This window comes from Pseudophryne corroboree, chromosome 2 (assembly GCF_028390025.1).
Source record: "Pseudophryne corroboree isolate aPseCor3 chromosome 2, aPseCor3.hap2, whole genome shotgun sequence".
NCBI lineage: Eukaryota > Metazoa > Chordata > Amphibia > Anura > Myobatrachidae > Pseudophryne > Pseudophryne corroboree.
Window position 1 is genome coordinate 364417182 of NC_086445.1, and position 12141 is coordinate 364429322.

Below are 12141 nucleotides of genomic sequence, written 5' to 3' on the forward strand. Positions count from 1 at the left end.
AACAAAAATGTTGAGGTTCCAAAATTAGGGAAAGATCAAGATCCACTTCCACCTCGTGCTGAAGCTGCTGCCACTAGTCATGGCCGAGACGATGAAATGCCAGCAACGTCGTCTGCCAAGGCCGATGCCCAATGGCATAGTACAGAGCATGTCAAAACCAAAACACCAAATATCAGTAAAAAAAGGACTCCAAAACCTAAAATAAAATTGTCGGAGGAGAAGCGTAAACTTGCCAATATGCCATTTACCACACGGAGTGGCAAGGAACGGCTGAGGCCCTGGCCTATGTTCATGGCTAGTGGTTCAGCTTCACATGAGGATGGAAGCACTCAGCCTCTCGCTAGAAAACTGAAAAGACTCAAGCTGGCAAAAGCACCGCAAAGAACTGTGCGTTCTTTGAAATCCCAAATCCACAAGGAGAGTCCAATTGTGTCGGTTGCGATGCCTGACCTTCCCAACACTGGACGTGAAGAGCATGCGCCTTCCACCATTTGCACGCCCCCTGCAAGTGCTGGAAGGAGCACCCGCAGTCCAGTTCCTGATAGTCAGATTGAAGATGTCAGTGTTGAAGTACACCAGGATGAGGAGGATATGGGTGTTGCTGGCGCTGGGGAGGAAATTGACCAGGAGGATTCTGATGGTGAGGTGGTTTGTTTAAGTCAGGCACCCGGGGAGACACCTGTTGTCCGTGGGAGGAATATGGCCGTTGACATGCCAGGTGAAAATACCAAAAAAATCAGCTCTTCGGTGTGGAGGTATTTCACCAGAAATGCGGACAACAGGTGTCAAGCCGTGTGTTCCCTTTGTCAAGCTGTAATAAGTAGGGGTAAGGACGTTAACCACCTCGGAACATCCTCCCTTATACGTCACCTGCAGCGCATTCATAATAAGTCAGTGACAAGTTCAAAAACTTTGGGTGACAGCGGAAGCAGTCCACTGACCAGTAAATCCCTTCCTCTTGTAACCAAGCTCACGCAAACCACCCCACCAACTCCCTCAGTGTCAATTTCCTCCTTCCCCAGGAATGCCAATAGTCCTGCAGGCCATGTCACTGGCAAGTCTGACGAGTCCTCTCCTGCCTGGGATTCCTCCGATGCATCCTTGCGTGTAATGCCTACTGCTGCTGGCGCTGCTGTTGTTGCCGCTGGGAGTCGATGGTCATCCCAGAGGGGAAGTCGTAAGCCCACTTGTACTACTTCCAGTAAGCAATTGACTGTTCAACAGTCCTTTGCGAGGAAGATGAAATATCACAGCAGTCATCCTACTGCAAAGCGGATAACTGAGTCCTTGACAACTATGTTGGTGTTAGACGTGCGTCCGGTATCCGCCGTTAGTTCACAGGGAACTAGACAATTTATTGAGGCAGTGTGCCCCCGTTACCAAATACCATCTAGGTTCCACTTCTCTAGGCAGGCGATACCGAGAATGTACACGGACGTCAGAAAAAGACTCACCAGTCTCCTAAAAAATGCAGTTGTACCCAATGTCCACTTAACCACGGACATGTGGACAAGTGGAGCAGGGCAGGGTCAGGACTATATGACTGTGACAGCCCACTGGGTAGATGTATGGACTCCCGCCGCAAGAACAGCAGCGGCGGCACCAGTAGCAGCATCTCGCAAACGCCAACTCTTTCCTAGGCAGGCTACGCTTTGTATCACCGCTTTCCAGAATACGCACACAGCTGAAAACCTCTTACGGCAACTGAGGAAGATCATCGCGGAATGGCTTACCCCAATTGGACTCTCCTGTGGATTTGTGGCATCGGACAACGCCAGCAATATTGTGTGTGCATTAAATATGGGCAAATTCCAGCACGTCCCATGTTTTGCACATACCTTGAATTTGGTGGTGCAGAATTTTTTTAAAAACGACAGGGGCGTGCAAGAGATGCTGTCGGTGGCCAGAAAAATTGCGGGACACTTTCGGCGTACAGGCACCACGTACAGAAGACTGGAGCACCACCAAAAACTACTGAACCTGCCCTGCCATCATCTGAAGCAAGAAGTGGTAACGAGGTGGAATTCAACCCTCTATATGCTTCAGAGGTTGGAGGAGCAGCAAAAGGCCATTCAAGCCTATACAATTGAGCACGATATAGGAGATGGAATGCACCTGTCTCAAGTGCAGTGGAGAATGATTTCAACGTTGTGCAAGGTTCTGATGCCCTTTGAACTTGCCACACGTGAAGTCAGTTCAGACACTGCCAGCCTGAGTCAGGTCATTCCCCTCATCAGGCTTTTGCAGAAGAAGCTGGAGGCATTGAAGAAGGAGCTAAAAGGGAGCGATTCCGCTAGGCATGTGGGACTTGTGGATGCAGCCCTTAATTCGCTTAACAAGGATTCACGGGTGGTCAATCTGTTGAAATCAGAGCACTACATTTTGGCCACCGTGCTCGATCCTAGATTTAAAGCCTACCTTGGATCTCTCTTTCCGGCAGACACAGGTCTGCTGGGGTTGAAAGACCTGCTGGTGACAAAATTGTCAAGTCAAGCGGAACGCGACCTGTCAACATCTCCTCCTTCACATTCTCCCGCAACTGGGGGTGCGAGGAAAAGGCTCAGAATTCCGAGCCCACCCGCTGGCGGTGATGCAGGGCAGTCTGGAGCGACTGCTGATGCTGACATCTGGTCCGTACTGAAGGACCTGACAACGATTACGGACATGTCGTCTACTGTCACTGCATATGATTCTCTCAACATTGATAGAATGGTGGAGGATTATATGAGTGACCGCATCCAAGTAGGCACGTCACACAGTCCGTACTTATACTGGCAGGAAAAAGAGGCAATTTGGAGGCCCTTGCACAAACTGGCTTTATTCTACCTAAGTTGCCCTCCCACAAGTGTGTACTCCGAAAGAGTGTTTAGTGCCGCCGCTCACCTTGTCAGCAATCGGCGTACGAGGTTACATCCAGAAAATGTGGAGAAGATGATGTTCATTAAAATGAATTATAATCAATTCCTCCGCGGAGACATTGACCAGCAGCAATTGCCTCCACAAAGTACACAGGGAGCTGAGATGGTGGATTCCAGTGGGGACGAATTGATAATCTGTGAGGAGGGGGATGTACACGGTGATATATCGGAGGGTGAAGATGAGGTGGACATCTTGCCTCTGTAGAGCCAGTTTGTGCAAGGAGAGATTAATTGCTTCTTTTTTGGGGGGGGTCCAAACCAACCCGTCATATCAGTCACAGTCGTGTGGCAGACCCTGTCACTGAAATGATGGGTTGGTTAAAGTGTGCATGTCCTGTTTTGTTTATACAACATAAGGGTGGGTGGGAGGGCCCAAGGATAATTCCATCTTGCACCTCTTTTTTCTTTTCTTTTTCTTTGCATCATGTGCTGATTGGGGAGGGTTTTTTGGAAGGGACATCCTGCGTGACACTGCAGTGCCACTCCTAAATGGGCCCGGTGTTTGTGTCGGCCACTAGGGTCGCTAATCTTACTCACACAGTCAGCTACCTCATTGCGCCTCTTTTTTTCTTTGCGTCATGTGCTGTTTGGGGAGGGTTTTTTGGAAGGGACATCCTGCGTGACACTGCAGTGCCACTCCTAGATGGGCCCGGTGTTTGTGTCGGCCACTAGGGTCGCTAATCTTACTCACACAGCTACCTCATTGCGCCTCTTTTTTTCTTTGCGTCATGTGCTGTTTGGGGAGGGTTTTTTGGAAGGGACATCCTGCGTGACACTGCAGTGCCACTCCTAGATGGGCCCGGTGTTTGTGTCGGCCACTAGGGTCGCTAATCTTACTCACACAGCTACCTCATTGCGCCTCTTTTTTTCTTTGCGTCATGTGCTGTTTGGGGAGGGTTTTTTGGAAGGGACATCCTGCGTGACACTGCAGTGCCACTCCTAGATGGGCCCGGTGTTTGTGTCGGCCACTAGGGTCGCTAATCTTACTCACACAGTCAGCTACCTCATTGCGCCTCTTTTTTTCTTTGCGTCATGTGCTGTTTGGGGAGGGTTTTTTGGAAGGGCCATCCTGCGTGACACTGCAGTGCCACTCCTAGATGGGCCCGGTGTTTGTGTCGGCCACTAGGGTCGCTAATCTTACTCACACAGTCAGCTACCTCATTGCGCCTCTTTTTTTCTTTGCGTCATGTGCTGTTTGGGGAGGGTTTTTTGGAAGGGCCATCCTGCGTGACACTGCAGTGCCACTCCTAGATGGGCCCGGTGTTTGTGTCGGCCACTAGGGTCGCTAATCTTACTCACACAGCTACCTCATTGCGCCTCTTTTTTTCTTTGCGTCATGTGCTGTTTGGGGAGGGTTTTTTGGAAGGGACATCCTGCGTGACACTGCAGTGCCACTCCTAGATGGGCCCGGTGTTTGTGTCGGCCACTAGGGTCGCTTATCTTACTCACACAGCGACCTCGGTGCAAATTTTAGGACTAAAAATAATATTGTGAGGTGTGAGGTATTCAGAATAGACTGAAAATGAGTGTAAATTATGGTTTTTGAGGTTAATAATACTTTGGGATCAAAATGACCCCCAAATTCTATGATTTAAGCTGTTTTTTAGTGTTTTTGGAAAAAAACACCCGAATCCAAAACACACCCGAATCCGACAAAAATAATTCGGTGAGGTTTTGCCAAAACGCGTTCGAACCCAAAACACGGCCGCGGAACCGAACCCAAAACCAAAACACAAAACCCGAAAAATTTCAGGCGCTCATCTCTAATATTAATACATTATTGCATTAATCTGTAACTGGAGCTGTCAGCAACTGACAATGGAGGTCATTCTGACCCATTCGCTCGCTGCTTTTTATCGCAGCCGTGTCAACGGGTACCCACTGCGCATGCGCCGGCACCGTAGTGCGCATGCGCCGGCGCCGTAGTGCGCTGGCGCATGCCAGACAGCCGAAGGCCGTAGCTGGGCTGTGATCGCCTCTGCCTGATTGACAGGCAGAGGCGGTCGCTGGACGGGAGGGAGCGGAACGGTGGCATTTGCCCGCTGTTTTGTGGGAGTGGTCCGGCAAACGCAGGCGTGGCCGGACTGTGCGGGGAGCGGCCCGCAGCGACTGCGTGACGTCATATGCAGCCGCTGCGGGCCGGGGAGCGATGAGTAGCTCCCGGCCAGCACGCTAAAGTTGCGCTGGTCGGGAGCTACTCTTGAAGTGCAAAGGCATTGCCGCTGTGCGATGCTTTTGCACAGCTACGATCATCTCGGAATGAGGGCCAATATACAGATGGAGCCACGCTCATCTTGGCTTCTCTGCAGTGCCTAGGTGCACCAGGTTTTATTAGCATAAGCCTTTCATCTATTGTTCTCAGCTGCAATACAATACAGCAGGGGATTACGTCCGACTACCCTGGCTCAGTTAATCCTATTAAAGGCAAAGATGAAGAGGGCTCCATCTGTACATCTGATAATCAGGAGGACTGAACTTCATTATAAAAATAGCAAGATATCATAGTGCCCATCAGGCTTAGTATGTTTATAATGCAAATCAAATTGCAAATGCTTATACAGGAGGATCGCTACTCCTTTGGATTTGTTGTCTGACGTTGCTCTGTCACCTTGTGGGTATTCAGATATATATGTTGCAGAAGAATATTTGAGGAGATGTACTGGTGTGCTGGGTATATTCAATTATAAGATAAGAGATTGGGCAATCAGATCAGAGGGAAATGCACAGCAAAATACAAGAACACCAGTAATCCCGAATCCCTGATTCAGTAACTTTGCAAATGGCTAAGAAGACCTGATCCAGGGGGGATGTATCAAGCCTTGGAGAGAGATAAAGTGGAGTAATTTTCCAAAGCAACCAATCACCTTTTTTTCTCATGTATCTCTTGCTAACGCTTGATACATCTCCCTTTTAGTGTAAGACAGGGAAAAGTCCCATGTACTTACACACATTACCAGGGCTGTTTCTAGCCAATTTAGCTCCCAGTGCGAGATTTAAAAATGCGCCCCCCATGACATTAAAAAATGTGCACACCCCCACAAACACACCTAGATAAAAAAAACATGCACGCGCACCCGACAAGGGGGCGTGGCCTCATCTAAATGGGTGTGGCCTCATTTAAATGGGCATGGCCTCGTCTGAAAATACTACCTCACAATCGAGTTTTTGACCCTGCTCCAACAGATCACGACCACCACAGGAAAACAAAAATCTACCATATTAAGCCCCACACAGTAATGCCCCCTGCACCATATTATGCCACACACCGCAATGCCCTTGATACATTAAATCCCCACACTACGGCAGGCAAGAGTCCCCATTTCACACATTATGGCAGGTGTCCCCATTTTACACATTGAGAGAGAGAGAGAATACTTACAGAGGCGATTACCGCTCTTCAGCCCGCTCACCAGTCGCTCCTCGCGCCGGCCTTTCCCTCTTCCTAACTTGGATCCCCCTCTGTACTCCGCTCGGGGGGGGAGTTTCGCGGAGTGACGGGGTTGCGTCGTGACGTAACGACGCAACCGCGTCATTCTGTGAAACTCCGCCCCCCGAGCGAGTTACTCGGGGAGAAATAGGAGGGGAAGTAGGGTGCCACAGTTAGTGCCTCGGCGGGCGCCCAGTGCGGTTGCACTTCTCGCCTGCCCCAAACGGCCCTGCACATTACAACCTTGGGAAAAAAAAAAACTCCTTACTGGAAGACAATTTAAGATAAAGAAGTGGAAAATACTTCTCCCAGAATCTATAGGGCAAAGCAAGCAGAGGCATAACAAGGGAGGAACAGAAGATCACCTTTTGAGAACACTCCAGATTTACCTGGATAATGCAAAATAAGGATAAGCAATGGATGTAGCTTCCTGTGTGTCTGACACTAAAGATAAAGTTTAAATGCTCCAATAACTAACCCAGTGTAATAGAAGATATTGGTTGCTTTACCTACTTAGTTGAGAGACAGACTTTGGAGCTGATGTGATGTTGAACTAAGTGCATTTTGCCAATAGCTCTTGTATGTTTTCATTCTGCGCATGCTCAGTTGCATCTCCATTTGCGATGAAGGGGCGTTTCTATGTAGGATAAATTTTGTGAGGTCGTTTAGACATGGCGGTGAATCGAACACCTTAAAGTGAAACTACATTGTCAGAAATGCTAAAGTCTGAAATTTCTCAAATCACTAATTCCATGAACTTTTCAGCAGTGGGCACTGTCTTGGTTGGGATTAATTGACCATCTACTGTATGTAAGATTTTGCACCCAAACATTGGCTGATTTCATTGTTATATCATCCTATTATATTTACCGGGTGTAGTATGGTATGACGGCGGCCGGGCTCCCGGCGGCCAGCATACTGGCGCCGGAATCCCGACCGCCGGCATACCGACAGCTGGGCGAGCGCAAATGAGCCCCTTGCGGGCTTGCTGCACTCGCCATGCTGCGGGCACGGTGGCGTGCTATGTGCAGCACGCTATCTATTCTCCCTCCAGGGGGGTGGTGGACCCCCAAGAGGGAGAAAAGTTGACGGTGTGTCGGGATTCCGGCGCCAGATCCCAACAGCTGACAAACTGAAGACCACCCATATTTACCAACCTCTGGATCTACAACACAGGTTCCAACTCTGTTATCATTAGAGATGATCGGGTTCGGTTCGTGGCTTTCACGGGTCTTCCCGCCTTGCTCGGTTAACCCAAATGAGGCCGAAGGTCATAATCCCGCTGTCGGATTCTGGCGAGATTCGTATTCCATATAAAAAACCATGCGTCGCTGCCATTTTCACTCGTGCATTGTAGATTGAACGGAGAGGATGTGGCTATGTTCTCTGCCTGAAAAGCTCAATATCTGTGCTCAGTGTGCTGCATTGTGGTGACCAGTATATATTAGTACAGTGCTGCATTGTGGTGACCACCAGTATATAGTAGTATAGTACAGTAGGCCATTGCTGTATCTTGCAGCTCCATGTCAGACTCAGTTATAGTATCCTAATCAGTGCTCAATATCTGTGCTGCATTGTGGTGACCAGTATATAGTAGTACAGTGCTGCATTGTGGTGACCACCAGTATATAGTAGGACAGTACAGTAGGCCATTGCTGTATCTTGCAACTCCGTGTCAAACTCAGTTCTAGTATCCTGATCAGTGCTCAATATCTGTGCTGCATTGTTGAGACCAGTATATAGTAGTACAGTGCTGCATTGTGGTGACCAGTATATAGTAGTACAGTACAGTAGGCCATTGCTGTATCTTGCTGCTCCGTGTCAGACTCGGTTCTAGAATCCTGATCAGTGCTCAATATCTGTGCTGCATTGTGGTGACCAGTATATAGTAGTACAGTGCTGCATTGTGGTGACCACCAGTATATAGTAGTACAGTACAGTAGGCCATTGCTGTATCTTGCAACTCCATGTCAGACTCAGTTCTAGTATCCTGATCAGTGCTCGATATCTGTGCTGCATTGTGGTGACCAGTATATAGTAGTATAGTGCTGCATTGTGGTGACCAGTATATAGTAGTACAGTACAGTAGGCCATTGCTGTATCTTGCTGCTCTGTGTCACTTCTAGTTTCCTGATCAGTGCTCAATATCTGTGCTGCATTGTGGTGACCAGTATATAGTAGTACAGTGCTGCATTGTGACCACCAGTATATAGTAGTACAGTACACTAGGCCATTGCTGTATCTTGCAACTCCATGTCAGACTCAGTTCTAGTATCCTGATCAGTGCTCAATATCTGTGCTGCATGGTGGTGACCAGTATATAGTAGTATAGTGCTGCATTGTGGTGACCAGTATATAGTAGTATAGTACAGTAGGCCATAGCTGTATCTTGCTGCACCGTGTCACTTCTAGTATCCTGAACAGTGCTCAATATCTGTGCTCAGTGTCAGTGCTGCATTGTGGTGACTAAAAGTCCAGTGTCTTGTGCTGCATATTGCTGCTGTAGGGTGCTGTGGTAGTGTCCTGTCACTGTGCATAGATCATCATCATTCCAGTCACAGTGGTATCTGGTATCTATATAGTGGTATCTAATTCCAGACATTACTGCCGTCTAATTCCAGATATAGTACTGGCATATAATTCCACACATTAAAAAATGAAGAACAAAAATGTGGAGGGTAAAATAGGGAAAGATCAAGATCCACTTTCACCTATTGCTGTAGCTGCTTCCACTAGTCATGGCAGAGATGATGAAAAGCCATCAACGGCGTCTGCCAAGGCCGATGCCCAATGTCATAGTAGAGAGCGTGTAAAATCCAAAAAGCAAAAGTTCAGTAAAATGATGACCTAAAAATATAAATTAAAATCGTCTGAGGAGAAGCGTAAACTTGCCAATATGCCATTTATGACACGGAGTGGCAAGGAACGGCTGAGGCCTTGGCCTATGTTCATGGCTAGTGGTTCAGATTCACATGAGGATGGAAGCACTCATCCTCCTGCTAGAAAAATTAAAAGACTTAAGCTAGCAAAAGCACAGCAAAGAACTGTGCGTTCTTCTAAATCACAAATCCCCAAGGAGAGTCCAATTGTGTCGATTGCGATGCCCAGGGCCGGCAACAGAGATCTTGGGGCCCGATACACCAATATCTGTGGGGCCCCCACAACATACCTTGACCCCCCCCCCCATTTAAAGCAGAAAGTGGCTTTAAAGAAAATAGTGTGTGTGTATATATATATATATATATATATATATATATATATATATATATACACACACACTCACCAATATGAGCAGCACTCCTCAATAAATAATATCTTTAGTTAGACGCAGGTGCCCTCCATGCTGGTCTCTGAATCAGGGTATCAGCAAGTATAACATCCATGTACGGTGGCAGGTCCAATCTACCAATGTTTCAATGCCAGGGAAGCATTTTTGTCAGGATTTTTATAATATATATATGTTTCCCCTTCCCCACACTGGAGAAAATAGATGACACTCCATTGACTTTCAAAAGTGTAAGCTGTGCTTTGTCTCCTAAATATATATTTATATACATACCACACATATTTATATACTTAAACATGACAGAACTGGTGTGAGGGTTGCATCCGGGCACATAGGGAGCGGAGTTGGACAGAGTAAGGCATCAGGCGGCTGCTACGTGGAGCTCTGACTCGCACTGTCAGTGTGGTCGGTGCGTGATGCTCTTCGGCAGCAGCTGAAGCGACAGACAGTTTTTCTTCTGCAGTCGGTGCGCCGGGCCAGCCTGACAGTCTGAAGTTGCAGTCCCGTCCGGCTGCTTCTCTAATGTGGAGACCCGGACCGACACCGCCATAGCAGAGACAGGGCGGGGAGGACGCAGCAGGGATATCCAAACAGGTGACCTGGGCCTTAGGGCAGTGGGGGGTTACTGCAGGAGGCCGCATGTACAAAGTTTAGCTAGCATCTTGCTAAACTTTGCGAATTATATAATTAAATATATCCATGTAGCCACTGCACTGCCTCAGCCGCATGCTTAGCCAGGAACCTTGGGGCCCCTCACAACTTTGGGGCCCGTGACGGGTGTCCCCTTTGACCCCCCCTGTCGCCGGGCCTGGCGATGCCTGACCTTCCCAACACTGGACGGGAAGAGGTGGCTCCTTCCACCATTTGCACGACCCCTGCAAGTGCTGGAAGGAGCACCCACAGTCCAGTTCCTGATCTTCAAATTGAAGATGTCACTGTTGAAGTACACCAGGATGAGGATATGGGTGTTGCTGGCGCTGAGGAGGAAATTGACAAGGAGGATTCTGATGGTGAGGTGGTTTGTAAGATATTATTCACTCGGTGTGCATTAGGGAACACAGTTTTTTTCCTACACAGAATTACCCCTCCCCTTTTAGCACCTGAGTGACATTACAATCTGATTGAGCAGCTTTCCACTTTGTGTATTGTATATAGAGAGGCATAAATGGGTCAGCATTAGGAGGGATTGCTGACTCCAGAAGTGCCACAGGGGAAGCCAGGGGTATCCCCAGGTAAGCTGGCTCTCAGATGCTGTAGGTGCCATTACCATGTGGCCTTACACTGGGAATTTAACCCAGATATATTTGTAATTATTTATGGGGTGGGTGTGGGGTGCGGTGGCCCCTGTGTCGGTATGGCTGGGCTGCTTCAGGTCGGCACACCCTAACACTTTATTAACACTTATTATTTTTCCTATCACTTTGTATATATTATTTTAATCACACCACTTACATAGCACTTCTGTGCTTCTTATTAACCCCTATTAATTCTCACCTGTGTGCTGACCTGGGGTGGCCGACCTGTGCCGACATCGTGGGGTCCTGCACCCCGGGCCCATACCTAGTATTAGGGACCCCCAGTGTTGGAGAAGCCTTGTCGATCGGCCTGGGGGCTTAACCCTATATCTGCAGATATACGCAACTAAGATCTCCGTATTATCTGACTATTATTATGTAGTAATATTATTCACTCGGTGTGCATTAGGGAACACAGTTTTTTTCCTACACAGAATTACCCCTCCCCTTTTAGCACCTGAGTGACATTACAATCTGATTGAGCAGCTTTCCACTTTGTGTATTGTATATAGAGAGGCATAAATGGGTCAGCATTAGGAGGGATTGCTGACTCCAGAAGTGCCACAGGGGAAGCCAGGGGTATCCCCAGGTAAGCTGGCTCTCAGATGCTGTAGGTGCCATTACCATGTGGCCTTACACTGGGAATTTAACCCAGATATATTTGTAATTATTTATGGGGTGGGTGTGGGGTGCGGTTGCCCCTGTGTCGGTATGGCTGGGCTGCTTCAGGTCGGCACACCCTAACACTTTATTAACACTTATTATTTTTCCTATCACTTTGTATATATTATTTTAATCACACCACTTACATAGCACTTCTGTGCTTCTTATTAACCCCTATTAATTCTCACCTGTGTGCTGACCTGGGGTGGCCGACCTGTGCCGACATCGTGGGGTCCTGCACCCCGGGCCCATACCTAGTATTAGGGACCCCCAGTGACGGAGAAGCCTTGTCGATCGGCCTGGGGGCTTAACCCTATATCTGCAGATATACGCAACTAAGATCTCCGTATTATCTGACTATTATTATGTAGTAATATTATTCACTCGGTGTGCATTAGGGAACACAGTTTTTTTCCTACACAGAATTACCCCTCCCCTTTTAGCACCTGAGTGACATTACAATCTGATTGAGCAGCTTTCCAATTTGTGTATTGTATATAGAGAGGCATAAATGGGTCAGCATTAGGAGGGATTGCTGACTCCAGAAGTGCC